This window comes from Macaca mulatta, chromosome X (genome assembly GCF_049350105.2).
Source record: "Macaca mulatta isolate MMU2019108-1 chromosome X, T2T-MMU8v2.0, whole genome shotgun sequence".
Lineage (NCBI taxonomy): Eukaryota > Metazoa > Chordata > Mammalia > Primates > Cercopithecidae > Macaca > Macaca mulatta.
This window is the reverse complement of record NC_133426.1, coordinates 43,830,879-43,844,528: the sequence shown is the minus strand read 5'-3', so window position 1 is coordinate 43,844,528 and position 13,650 is coordinate 43,830,879. Positions and strand designations below refer to the sequence as shown.

The following is a 13,650-nucleotide window of genomic DNA, read 5'->3' as shown; positions in this document are numbered from 1 at the left end:
CTTTCCATGATCTAAGAAAAGAATTTCTAGTTTCTTGGGCTATGTATTAACTGGGCGTTCTAAAACGTCACTTCTCCTCATCACTTCCATGGTAGCACAATTTCCTGCTTCCCTCCTAAATCACTAGTGCTCCACCAGTCTCCTTTGCCAGCTCCCTTCCTTTGCCTGCTTCTACTTCTTTGGCCACTAATGTTTCCGGTTTCAGGAAGTGGAACCATATTCTGGCCAGGTTTCAAGCCAAGAGTCTTGACATTTGTAGCAGACATTGCAGGGATCTCACCAAATCTCCTTGGCACTTATTTTCATACACATGAACTTAAGGCCTCTGTCTGATGCTAGTTTTTGCCCGCAGGCTTTCTCTGGCCACTGGAACTCCTCTTGGCTCAAACCCAGGCAGGCGAGCAGTGGGAGTGGGGCTAATGTTTTCCCAAAAGCAGCCATCAGTCTATGACTAACATGATTTGATGGATGAGCAACTCATCTTCCTCATCTCTTAGGATAGCTAAATTGTGCTCCACACTGTCTCCCGGATTTCCCCACAGTTGCCCACAGTGGTAACCACTTAACTGTCTCCATGCCCCTCCATTTTGTTTTTCTATTATGATAAAATATACCTAACATACAATTTACCATATTAACTGTTTTTAGGTTAGAGTTTAGTGGCATTAAGTACATTCACATTGTTGTACAACTATCACCACCATCCATCTCCAGAACCATTGCATCTTCTCAAACAGAAACTCTGTACGCATTAAGCAATAACTCCCCATTCCCTTCTTCCCCAGCCCCTGGCAACCATCATTCTACTTTCTATCTCTATGCATTTGACTGCTCTCATACAGAATGTGTCCTTTTGTGTCCGGCTTATTTCACTTAGCATAACATCCTCAAGGTTCATCCTTCTAGTTCATTCTTACAGTAAAGGAATTACAAACTTGTGAATGGGAAGAAAACAGATTGGATATTTTTTAGTCACAAAACATATTTATTTTCAGAAGTGATGCAAACATAGTTGTTCAAAGACAAAGCTAAATATTTGTTGACTTTCACCTCATTCCTGCCCTCCTGAGGTGACCCGTGTTAACAGCCTGGTGTATTTCTTTCACACATTTCTCCTGGAAGGGCAATTTTTCTAAAATGTAAATCTCATGAGGTTTACTCTTCTGCTTCAGATCTTTCCATGGACCCCATTACCCCCAGGATAAAGTCTGAAATGATGGTTATGGCCCAGAAACACTGAAGACCTGAACTCGACATACTTCGGATGCCTTGTTTCCCGTGACTCTTCCTAGGGCTCTGTAGCTACCCTGATCCACTTTGAAGTTCTTGAATAATCTGCAACCTCTGGCCTTTGTACCTGCTTCTCTCACGTGTAGTCTTCCTAGTACCCGTGACTTAGGTAACTTTTGATCATTCTTCCAAATATATTCTAAAATTCACTTTTAGTGGTCCTTCCTCGTCTGACAGACCTGTGTGAATTACATTAGAGCCTGCAGCCAGAAAAAAAAAAAAAAAAGAGCTTTTGGGCAAAGAGTCAGTCGCTGTAGTTCAAGTAAACAATGGTTGTTCGTGGAAGTGAATGAGGAGGGAATATGGGTGCAACATCGACAATACCTGCTTCAACATTTTTCATGAAAACCTCTGAATCACTTGAAAGAGCAATGATAATAATGATCAATCTTATTGGTTCTAAAATTTTATCTTCATAAGATTTTTAAATAATAGCTTTGTTGAGACATTATTCACATACAATTCACCCATTTCAAATGTACAATTCAGTGGGTTCTCATAGAATCACAGGGTCTTATGATCATCACTCCAATGTAATTTTTGAACATTTTGTCCCCCTAAAAGAAAACTCCACATCCCTTAGCAGTCATTCCTCATTCCCCATCACCACCGTCAATCTCTCAGCTCCTTACAACCATTAATGTACTTTCTGTCTCTAGATATATGCCAATTATGAACATTTTATACAAATGGAATCAAACACTGTGTGACCTTCTGTGTCTGGCTTCTTTCATTTAGCATCATGTCTTCAGGGTTCATCCACGTTGTAGCATGGATCAATATTTCATTCCCTTTTAAGGCCAAATAATGTTCTATAATATGGGTATACCATAATTTATTTATCTTTTAATTAGTTGATGGACATTTGGGTTCTTTCCAATTTTTGGTTATTATGAATGGTGCTGCTATGAACATTCTTGTACAAGTTTCTGTGTGGAGATATTTTTATTTCTCTTCGGTATATACCCAGGAGCGAAACTGCTAGATCAAACGGTAACTCTTTGTTTAACCTTTTGAGGATCACCCTCTTAAGATTTTAAAGTATGATCTGCAGTGATTTACTGAATGTCACATAGTGCAGGTATACCTACAAAGTTATCATTTTGTGCTGCCTCCTGGATCGAGGGTAGAGATGCCAGGATTACTGGGTTGCCTGTGCCTCTCATATGCTTTTCTGAGATGGTTGGTTCTGGGAGAGATCCTTTGGGAAAAACTCTTAGCCTGTTCAGCTTCTTTAGGCAAGACGCTGTCCTGAGGCTGACCCAGTTCTGGCTAGTTCTGACCCAGTTCCAAACATTAAGTAGAGCATCCATGTACCATGCCAAACCATATCATTCCCATCCTTTGAAAGCTGACTCTGGGCCATCTTGAGTGTTGAAATCAAACCTAAACCTCCTCTATGTAGTTAAGCCCAAAGCCCAAATAAGATGTCATATTGGCAGGAATAAATCCACTCATCAAAGTTTATCCATCTATGGTTTGACGTGATTGTTTCCTGGATTGTAGGTATTCCTGGAAAATAATTTGAAACAAGGTAAGCATTCAGGAACGAAATGCAAACTAAATGGAAATTAAGACACATTCTAGTTTACCATTCATAAATGGCACAAGACCAATGAAGCTAAAACATTTATCACTAAGAAAATGATTATCCTAAGCAATTATCCTAAACAGTAAGCATTTGGTAAGTAATATATATATGTGTGTGTTTACAGATAATTTATGTATATACTGTATATAAATTTATGTTTATAAAATAAACAAAATGTTTCACATGAAAACTCCAACTAAAGAAAATACATATATATTTAATGTATGCATGTATGAAATGTGTTTACCTACATGAATATATTTACATATGCATATATTTCGACATTATGTTTAACATGTAGTAAATATTTTCCTTCGCCTAGAGTTACAGATACTGATGCCAAGTTCAGTTCCTTAATTGATGAACAATAATTATGTTGTATTCATCAGTTTAAAAAGCATAATATAAACAATGTTATTAAATTCCAAGATTTACACTGTAATCTAATAGAGATGTATTAGTGGTGTTAAAACAGGTTAAAACAGCAATTAAAAGAAATAGCTCCCTAGCTTTGAAAAAATAATATGCATCTTTCTCTACATCTCCCAATCTGATCATTAGCCTGTAATTGAAGTAAATTTCATAACGTACCAAGTAGTTGACCTTTGGGACAGCATTTCTATCAATTTACTTGTATCGGTTATTTTTCTGAAATAGAGCGGGTTAGTAGCAATGTAAAGGAAGGTGGACTGTGATTTATAGAGAAGTTTGCAATTATGTGACTAAGTGCTTAATTTAGGGATCTCAAAAGTATAAGTTTATAAAGAAAATTGATCATTTGTAAAGATAATTCAGGAAATAGTCCAGCAAATGAAATTGCCCCTTTGGTATCATGACTAAATAGGGGTTTTTTCAACTAATTCTGGGTGAATTATTTTTATAAATTTACTTCAAAGACCTACCATTTAAAGACAACTACTCTTAACTTTAGGTATGTATTTTTTCCAGCCTCTTAAAAATATATACATTTGTTTTGGCTATGTGTGTGTGCACATGTGTACCAACCACACATTTGTATTTGCAGTCATAGTATAGACATGATTTTGTATCTTTTCAAAGATACAAAGATGTATGATTTTCTAACATAAGCATTTTCCATATTATTACAGTCTTTAAGAACATAATTTAAGTAACGTCAAATAAGGCATACCATAGCTTACTTAACTAATACCAGACTATTGGACGTTATGTATTGTGTGTGTGTTGTTATTATAAATGACAGTGCACTAAATATATTCAGAAATAATTACTTATTCCCATACTTGGTATTATTTCCTTAAGATTGACTCATAAGGTAACAATTCCTGATTTTAAAATACGTACAGTTTAATGTCTTTGACAGATACTGCCAAATTGTTTTTCTCAAGTACTTTACCAGTTACTCTTCCAGCCAACTTTGTTTCGTCACACTGTTGGGATCACTTAATAGCATCCTTTGCTTTATCAATCTTTTCCAAATTGAGAGTGAATGTGGTATTCTAACTTGGGAGGTGAAAAATGGTTATTTTTCATTTTTAATTGCTGGCAAAGTCAAATATTTTTCTTGTGTCTCTTATTATATTTTCTGGAGAGGTTATTTTTATTTCATTTTTTTGACTTGTGGTTAGAATATGGGGTGGAATCCATTCTTCTTCCTGAATGAACCAGTGTTTGTTTATGTTTATGTTTCTGAACTGGGTAGGTAACTCATAAAAGAAATGTTTTAGCCAAGCCGTTGAGTTGCTTTCTCTGACTTTAAGAGCCTTTATGCCCTTCCGGTGCATGTATTCAGTGAGTGTCCCAACTACTTCCAGTGTACAGATTTCACACCCAGGTGTATGGCCAATAGACACAGGGTGAGTCCTGATACTGCAATTAAAGTGGCCTAATCCAATAAGTAGACTTCCTTGAACATATTTTCTGTATGGTATTAGTGTATGTAAAATTTGTGCTGTGATTCTACTGCTTTCACAAACCTTTAGTGAAACTCAGTGGATTCAAAACTCACTTTTCCTAAGATGACTCCCAAATCTCTGTATTTTCAGCTGAGTTAACAAATGTGAAAAGAAATGTTTATTGGCTTTGAATTTGGGTCAGTTAAGAGAGACCAGGAATTGGGGAAGCATGAGATAACAGATGGACATAGTAAGACATAGCACTAAGAATACACATGGAGAACCCCACAAATACAATACAGGGTAAAGGAAATAAAGACTCATAAAATCAAACATAAATCCAGAGGGACAAAGAAGCACAGAAGAACATAACATCACTGCATAATATTCTGGATTTAGAATTTTGTCACTAAAGACATAGAAAATGTAATTTTGCAACTGTGGGTGTAAGGGGTGACATTGCCATTTTGAGTTGACAAAGGATTTACTTCTTTGTTCAGGAGGAATTTGTAAGGGAGCACAGGTTTCTCAGGTCTGGATTATACCTCCCTTCAGCATGATGGAATTGACCATTCCTGTTACAAGAGGCTTTACCTTTCAACTTGGGTTGCTGACTCATTTGACAATTTTGGACTATGCCCAAAGCTTGAGAATACAGAGAGTTTGTTCAAAGTACTTAAAAATAGACACACACACACACACACACACACACACACACACACACACACGTTTCAGCTGGAGCATAATGCTAAAATACATTTAAAATGTAAGAAATTTCTGTAAGTAGCTAGTACAGCATTGAACAGGTATCTTTCTTTTCAATAATCTAACAGTGCAGGCCTAGAATTTAAATACACCAGAGGAAATAATAATTAACAAAGCCCTTAAAATAACTCTTTAAAATTTCAGGTACTTACATGACATTCAGCAAGGGAAGCATTTTAGTTTTCCAACAAGTGCCCAAAATGGTGTTACTGATGAAAAGAAACTGTAGACTTTAGACATGAGGCAGATAAGTGATGGAGCTGCCATTATGCTATTGATATTTGGGGGTCTGTTTTGAATCCTTGTCCGGGTGAAAAACTACCCTTCTGCTCTGGTACTTTACATTTTTTCCTTGACAAAATTTTGTATTAAATTTGTAGTTACAGAAACATTTGGAACAGAAAACTTAGGACTAAAAGTTTTAGAGGACACCTGTGATCAAACGGTCACCTTGACATTAAAATACGTTTTTGATATGTCAGATTTTGAGTAGAAATGCATTCTGGTGGACCCACTAGAGTAAGTTCTTTGCAAAATGAATTGCTCTTCATCCTTCTGAGGTGAATTAATTGACTTGTCTGAATTCTTTCCTGCCAGCAACAAATATTTGTTGAGGATGGCTACATGCCAGATATTCTCCCGGGTGCTAGGGATAAAGCAGGAAATAACACACGCAAGATCTCTGCTTTCACAGAGCTTATTGTCTAGTTGGTGGGGGAGGGGGGCGGTCACATAATAAATTACCAAAAGGACCAAAAAAATAAATACTTAGCTCCCTACAAAGTACTGCTAGTGATAAGTTAATCGATGAAAAGTAAAATAGGGAGGGGCGGAGCAAGATGGCCGAATAGGAACAGCTCCAGTCTCCAACTCCCAGCGCGAGAGACACAGAAGACCGGTGATTTCTGCATTTTCAACTGAGACGCAAACGACTCTGTCTGACAGCTTTGAAGAGAGCAGTGGATCTCCCAACACGGAGGTTGAGATCTGAGAAGGGACAGATTCCCTGCTCAAGTGGGTCCCTGACCCCTGAGTAGCCTAACTGGGAGACATCCCCCACCAGGGGCAGTCTGACACCCTACACCTCACAGGGTGGAGTACACCCCTGAGAGGAAGCTTCCAAAGCAAGAATCAGACAGGTACACTCGCTGTTCAGAAATATTCTATCTTCTGCAGCCTCTGCTGCTGATACCCAGGCAAACAGGGTCTGGAGTGGACCTCAAGCAATCTCCAACAGACCTACAGCTGAGGGTCCTGACTGTTAGAAGGAAAACTATCAAACAGGAAGGACATCTACACCAAAACCCCATCAGTACATCACCATCATCAAAGACCAGAGGCAGATAAAACCACAAAGATGGGGAAAAAGCAGGGAAGAAAAGCTGGAAATTCAAAAAATAAGAGGGCATCTCCCCCGGCAAAGGAGCGCAGCTCATCGCCAGCAACGGATCAAAGCTGGACGGAGAATGACTTTGACGAGATGAGAGAAGAAGGCTTCAGTCCATCAAATTTCTCAGAGCTAAAGGAGGAATTACGTACCCAGCACAAAGAAACTAAAAATCTTGAAAAAAAAGTGGAAGAATTGATGGCTAGAGTAATTAATGCAGAGAAGGTCATAAACGAAATGAAAGAGATGAAAACCATGACACGAGAAATACATGACAAATGCACAAGCTTCAGTAACCGACTCGATCAACTGGAAGAAAGAGTATCAGCGATTGAGGATGAAATGAATGAAAGGAAGCGAGAAGAGAAACCAAAAGAAAAAAGAAGAAAAAGAAATGAACAAAGCCTGCAAGAAGTATGGGATTATGTAAAAAGACCAAATCTACGTCTGATTGGGGTGCCTGAAAGTGAGGGGGAAAATGGAACCAAGTTGGAAAACACTCTTCAGGATATCATCCAGGAGAACTTCCCCAACCTAGTAGGGCAGGACAACATTCAAATCCAGGAAATACAGAGAACGCCACAAAGATACTCCTCGAGAAGAGCAACTCCAAGACACATAATTGCCAGATTCACCAAAGTTGAAATGAAGGAAAAAATCTTAAGGGCAGCCAGAGAGAAAGGTCGGGTTACCCACAAAGGGAAGCCCATCAGACTAACAGCAGATCTCTTGGCAGAAACTCTACAAGCCAGAAGAGAGTGGGGGCCAATATTCAACATTCTTAAAGAAAAGAATTTTAAACCCAGAATTTCATATCCAGCCAAACTAAGTTTCATAAGTGAAGGAAAAATAAAATCCTTTACAGATAAGCAAATGCTTAGAGATTTTGTCACCACTAGGCCTGCCTTACAAGAGACCCTGAAGGAAGCACTAAACATGGAAAGGAACAACCGATACCAGCCATTGCAAAAACATGCCAACATGTAAAGACCATCGAGGCTAGGAAGAAACTGCATCAACTAACGAGCAAAATAACCAGTTAATATCATAATGGCAGGATCAAGTTCACACATAACAATCTTAACCTTAAATGTAAATGGACTAAATGCTCCAATTAAAAGACACAGACTGGCAAGCTGGATAAAGAGTCAAGACCCATCAGTCTGCTGTATTCAGGAGACCCATCTCACATGCAGAGACATACATAGGCTCAAAATAAAGGGATGGAGGAAGGTTTACCAAGCAAATGGAGAACAAAAAAAAGCGGGGGTTGCAATACTAGTCTCTGATAAAACAGACTTTAAACCATCAAAGATCAAAAGAGACAAAGAAGGCCATTACACAATGGTAAAGGGATCAATTCAACAGGAAGAGCTAACTATCCTAAATATATATGCACCCAATACAGGAGCACCCAGATTCATAAAGCAAGTCCTTAGAGACTTACAAAGAGACTTAGACTCCCATACAATAATAATGGGAGACTTCAACACTCCACTGTCAACATTAGACAGATCAACGAGACAGAAAGTTAACAAGGATATCCAGGAATTGAACTCATCTCTGCAGCAAGCAGACCTAATAGACATCTATAGAACTCTCCACCCCAAATCAACAGAATATACATTCTTCTCAGCACCACATTGTACTTACTCCAAAATTGACCACGTAATTGGAAGTAAAGCACTCCTCAGCAAATGTACAAGAACAGAAATTATAACAAACTGTCTCTCAGACCACAGTGCAATCAAACTAGAACTCAGGACTACGAAACTCAATCAAAACCACTCAACTACATGGAAACTGAACAACCTGCTCCTGAATGACTACTGGGTACATAACGAAATGAAGGCAGAAATAAAGATGTTCTTTGAAACCAATGAGAACAAAGATACAACATACCAGAATCTCTGGGACACATTTAAAGCAGTGTGTAGAGGGAAATTTATAGCACTAAATGCCCACAAGAGAAAGCAGGAAAGATCTAAAATTGACACTCTAACATTGCAATTAAAAGAACTAGAGAAGCTAGAGCAAACACATTCGAAAGCTAGCAGAAGGCAAGAAATAACTAAGATCAGAGCAGAACTGAAGGAGATAGAGACACAAAAAACCCTCCAAAAAATCAATGAATACAGGAGTTGGTTTTTTGAAAAGATCAACAAAATTGACAGACCACTAGCAAGACTAATAAAGAAGAAAAGAGAGAAGAATCAAATTGACGCAATTAAAAATGATAAAGGGGATATCACCACCGACCCCACAGAAATACAAACTACCATCAGAGAATACTATAAACACCTCTACGCAAATAAACTGGAAAATCTAGAAGAAATGGATAATTTCCTGGACACTTACACTCTTCCAAGACTAAACCAGGAAGAAGTTGAATCCCTGAATAGACCAATAGCAGGCTCTGAAATTGAGGCAATAATTAATAGCCTACCAACCAAAAAAAGTCCAGGACCAGATGGATTCACAGCTGAATTCTACCAGAGGTACAAGGAGGAGTTGGTACCATTCCTTCTGAAACTATTCCAATCAATAGAAAAAGAGGGAATCCTCCCTAACTCATTTTATGAGGCCAACATCATCCTGATACCAAAGCCTGGCAGAGACACAACAAAAAAAGAGAATTTTAGACCAATATCCCTGATGAACATCGATGCAAAAATCCTCAATAAAATACTGGCAAACCGGATTCAGCAACACATCAAAAAGCTTATCCACCATGATCAAGTGGGCTTCATCCCTGGGATGCAAGGCTGGTTCAACATTCGCAAATCAATAAACATAATCCAGCATATAAACAGAACCAAAGACAAGAACCACATGATTATCTCAATAGATGCAGAAAAGGCTTTTGACAAAATTCAACAGCCCTTCATGCTAAAAACGCTCAATAAATTCGGTATTGATGGAACGTACCTCAAAATAATAAGAGCTATTTATGACAAACCCACAGCCAATATCATACTGAATGGGCAAAAACTGGAAAAATTCCCTTTGAAAACTGGCACAAGACAGGGATGCCCTCTCTCACCACTCCTATTCAACATAGTGTTGGAAGTTCTGGCTAGGGCAATTAGGCAAGAGAGAGAAATCAAGGGTATTCAGTTAGGAAAAGAAGAAGTCAAATTGTCCCTGTTTGCAGATGACATGATTGTATATTTGGAAAACCCCATTGTCTCAGCCCAAAATCTCCTTAAGCTGATAAGCAACTTCAGCAAAGTCTCAGGATACAAAATTAATGTGCAAAAATCACAAGCATTCTTATACACCAGTAACAGACAAACAGAGAGCCAAATCAGGAATGAACTTCCATTCACAATTGCTTCAAAGAGAATCAAATACCTAGGAATCCAACTTACAAGGGATGTAAAGGACCTCTTCAAGAAGAACTACAAACCACTGCTCAGTGAAATCAAAGAGGACACAAACAAATGGAAGAACATACCATGCTCATGGATAGGAAGAATCAATATCGTGAAAATGGCCATACTGCCCAAGGTAATTTATAGATTCAATGCCATCCCCATCAAGCTACCAATGTGTTTCTTCACAGAACTGGAAAAAACTGCTTTAAAGTTCATATGGAACCAAAAAAGAGCCCGCATCTCCAAGACAATCCTAAGTCAAAAGAACAAAGCTGGAGGCATCATGCTACCTGACTTCAAACTATACTACAAGGCTACAGTAACCAAAACAGCATGGTACTGGTACCAAAACAGAGATATAGACCAATGGAACAGAACAGAGTCCTCAGAAATAATACCACACATCTACAGCCATCTGATCTTTGACAAACCTGAGAGAAACAAGAAATGGGGAAAGGATTCCCTATTTAATAAATGGTGCTGGGAAAATTGGCTAGCCATAAGTAGAAAGCTGAAACTGGATCCTTTCCTTACTCCTTATACGAAAATTAATTCAAGATGGATTAGAGACTTAAATGTTAGACCTAATACCATAAAAATCCTAGAGGAAAACCTAGGTAGTACCATTCAGGACATAGGCATGGGCAAGACTTCATGTCTAAAACACCAAAAGCAACAGCAGCAAAAGCCAAAATTGACAAATGGGATCTAATTAAACTAAAGAGCTTCTGCACAGCAAAAGAAACTACCATCAGAGTGAACAGGCAACCTACAGAATGGGAGAAAATTGTTGCAATCTACTCATCTGACAAAGGGCTAATATCCAGAAACTACAAAGAACTCAAACAAATTTACAAGAAAAAAACAAACAACCCCATCAAAAAGTGGGCAAAGGATATGAACAGACATTTCTCAAAAGAAGACATTCATACAGCCAACCGACACATGAAAAAATGCTCCTCATCACTGGCCATCAGAGAAATGCAAATCAAAACCACAATGAGATACCATCTCACACCAGTTAGAATGGCGATCATTAAAAAGTCAGGAAACAACAGGTGCTGGAGAGGATGTGGAGAAATAGGAACACTTTTACACTGTTGGTGGGATTGTAAACTAGTTCAACCATTATGGAAAACAGTATGGCGATTCCTCAAGGATCTAGAACTAGATGTACCATATGACCCAGCCATCCCATTACTGGGTGTATACCCAAAGGATTATAAATTATGCTGCTATAAAGACACATGCACACGTATGTTTATTGCAGCACTATTCACAATAGCAAAGACTTGGAATCAACCCAAATGTCCATCAGTGACAGATTGGATTAAGAAAATGTGGCACATATACACCATGGAATACTATGCAGCCATCAAAAAGGATGAGTTTGTGTCCTTTGTAGGGACATGGATGCAGCTGGAAACCATCATTCTTAGCAAACTATCACAAGAACAGAAAACCAAACACCGCATGTTCTCACTCATAGGTGGGAACTGAACAATGAGATCACTTGGACTCAGGAAGGGGAACATCACACACCGGGGCCTATCATGGGGAGGGGGGAGGGGGGAGGGATTGCATTGGGAGTTATACCTGATGTAAATGACGAGTTGATGGGTGCAGCACAGCAACATGGCACAAGTATACATATGTAACAAACCTGCACGTTATGCACATGTACCCTACAACTTAAAGTATAATAATAATAAATAAATTTAAAAAAAAAAAAAAGAAAAGTAAAATAGGATGCAGTAATGGGGCAGAGTCAGGGAATGCCTCTTCCTTAGAGAGAACATTCAAACTAAGATCTGTGATCCTGAATATGTACCTGTCAGGGAGGTGAGCATTACAGGATGTGGAAACAGTTACTACAAATCCCCGAAGGCGGGAACAACCTTCCATTTTCAAGGAACAGAAAGAAAAACAATGTGGCTGTAGTAGAATGAGCGAGGGGTGATAGGAAAGACAACTAAGCAAGGGTGAGGTCATATAGGGGCCCTGTAAGTTAAGTTACAGGGTGAGACTCCTGTTTGAAATGGAAGTCCTTAGAAGATTTGAAATACAGAAGTGTCATCAGTTGAATTTTGTTTTGAAAGATACCCTGAAATGTGTAATTTAAAATCTTAGAAAGGCAAGAGTTGAAGGAGTTGCAGGCTTTTGCAATAGTCCCAAAGAGAGACGATATTGTCTTAGACCAAGGTGGTATCAGTAAGAGTGCTGAGAAATGGTTGTATTCAGGTGACGTTGACTTGCTGATGTATTGATTGGAGGCCAGAGTGGTCAGGAAGAAAAAGAAACAAGGACAATTCCTGGATTTTGGCCTGAACAACTGGGTGAATTGTGTTAACATTATTGAGGTGGAAATGACTAGAAAGGAACTGATTTGGGAGAGAAAACTTAAAAGCTCTGTTTGGGACATGTTATATTTGACATGTTTATTACATAAAGAAAGGCACAATTAAGTAGGCAATTTACATATCAAGTCTGAAGCTTCAAGGCTACGGAATTGGTTGAGATCACCTGTGAATGACTGAAGAAAGAAGAGGCTCAAAAATGGAGTCCTGGGACTCTCCAATGTTTAGAGGTTGGGAAGAGAAGAATCCAGCAAAGGCATTTAAGAAGGAGCAATGAGTTAGAGAAGAAACCCATGGAAGCCTGTGGCTCAGAAACAAAGGGAAGACAGTGAGTCAAGAAGGAAGGCATGACCAAATACTGCTAAGAGAACAAGTCATTTAAGGACAAAGGTGTGCCCACCAGATTTAGCAATATGAAAATCACTGACATCTTTGCCAAGAGCAGTCTCAGTGAAATAGTACAGATGAAAGTCTGACTGCAGTGAGTTGGGGAAATAGAGATGGGGAAATAGACGCAGTGTGTATAGATTATTCTTTGAAGAAGTGCTGTGAAGGGATTCAAAGGGAAAGGGAGGTATTTGACCACATATATTTTGAAGATGGAAGATACCAGAACATGCTCATGTGCTCATAGTAATGATCCAGGACAGAAGAAGAAATTGATGATGCAGGAGAGAAAATATATGATTAGCGGATCGAGGCCCTGATGGGGATGGGATCTAAAAACTGTGGAGAGGATTGGCTTCCTTAAAGAAAGAACACTTCATTTAAGTCATAGGAGGTAAAGTTTCACAAACAGGCACAGGTGAAGGTGTGTGTATAGGTGGGTTGACTATGAAAAGATGAACAAGTTCTTTCATTTTCTCCATAAAAATGAGGCATCATCATCAGCTGAAGAGGGATGGAGGTGGGATGGTGTCATGTAGGAAGTTTAAGAAGAAAAGATATAAAGCAGCCATTTTGTACAGTGGAAAATTAAAAACTATTGTTCAAAAATATGATTCATTTA

The 13,650-nt window shown here is 38.6% G+C and overlaps 1 protein-coding gene across 4 annotated transcripts in view; it reads left to right on the top strand.

Moving 5' to 3' along the window:
- Positions 1–13,650, top strand: part of MAOB (monoamine oxidase B) — a 124,468-nt gene that overhangs the window by 15,635 nt on the left and 95,183 nt on the right. For 2 of the 4 annotated variants that reach the window (XM_077988213.1, XM_077988215.1), the window contains exon 2: positions 1,173–1,399. The exons of the other annotated variants lie outside the window; for them this stretch is intronic. The gene's annotated coding sequence lies outside the window, so the exon portion shown is untranslated. The remainder of the gene's footprint in view (positions 1–1,172; positions 1,400–13,650) is intronic. 4 annotated transcript variants of the gene reach the window in all.